At 62.9% G+C, this 958-nt stretch overlaps 1 protein-coding gene across 1 annotated transcript in view; it reads right to left on the bottom strand.

The window, feature by feature from the left end:
- Nucleotides 1-6: 6 nt before the first annotated feature.
- Nucleotides 7-958, bottom strand: part of LOC106147019 (isoaspartyl peptidase/L-asparaginase-like) — a gene marked incomplete in the record, with an annotated part of 8,959 nt that continues 8,007 nt past the window's right edge. The window contains 1 exon segment of the mRNA XM_013506512.1: nt 7-958.

The raw sequence follows: 958 nt of genomic DNA, 5'->3' as shown, positions 1-958 counted from the left end.
GGGGCAGGGGCCTTTCACCTGGCAGCACCTGGGCCAGTGGCTCCCGTCCCTCAGGGTGAGTCACACCGCCCCACCTGCACCTATGACCCAGGACACCTGCCTGCCCTGTCCAGGGCACCAGAAAGGCCAGTACACAGAGAAGGCTGGGCAAAGCTGCTACTCCTGTCATGACCGGATCTCAGCGTCCCCAGGTCTGGAGCACTCTGAGCTGGGGCTTTTGCAAGGTGAGTGGTCACCAGGCTCTATGAAGAGGAGATTGGCCCAGGGATGAGGTCGTTACCTGAGGGCGATCCTGGGGGTTAGGGTTAGGGTGGGGGCCGGGTTTGCCTCTCCTGTCCTGGCTGAGCATGGTGTGTTCCCTGGTTGACAGCCCTGCATACTGAGGCTGGGCGGGGGCTCAGGGTGCAGGTGGTACAGTTTGTGGCAGGGCCACAGTGTCCTGGACAGGAAATTCGGGGCTGGTTCTGCAAGGTGCAGGACGGGGCAGGGATGTGCACTCCGGCAGTGGAGCGGGCCTCTGTCCTTGTCGGTCAAGCTTCTGCTGCAGGAGGAAGTAGCCACCTGGGTGGTGGGGAGGCCCTGGCATTGGAGGCAGCCAAGCCTTTGTTTCCCTTCCAGCTTCTCTGGACCCCAGGGGCCGGGTGCCTCCTGCGGTGGTCCTGTCCTGGGCAGAGGCTCCGCCTAGGGAGGCACTGTGGGCCAGGGTGTCCCCCTCAGTGTCCCCACAGGGTCCTCTGGGCCAGCACACCTGCTACAGAAGCAGGACCAGAGCTTTTGGGATTTCAGATCCCACCTTTCTCTCAGGACTTCACCCTGGGACTCAAGGAGTTTTCCCTGTGTTTCCAGCACTGCCCCCTCCAGTGGCAACCGCATGGTGCTGCAGGCCCAGACCAAGGCTCCTGCCCCGCAGAGGGAGCAGGCATAGGGTCCATGTCTGGGCATGAAGGGTCTGGTTCAC

Source organism: Chinchilla lanigera, unplaced genomic scaffold (assembly GCF_000276665.1).
Source record: "Chinchilla lanigera isolate Chin_1 unplaced genomic scaffold, ChiLan1.0 scaffold00110, whole genome shotgun sequence".
NCBI classification, from domain to species: domain Eukaryota; kingdom Metazoa; phylum Chordata; class Mammalia; order Rodentia; family Chinchillidae; genus Chinchilla; species Chinchilla lanigera.
This window is presented reverse-complemented; position numbering and strand designations above follow the sequence as displayed.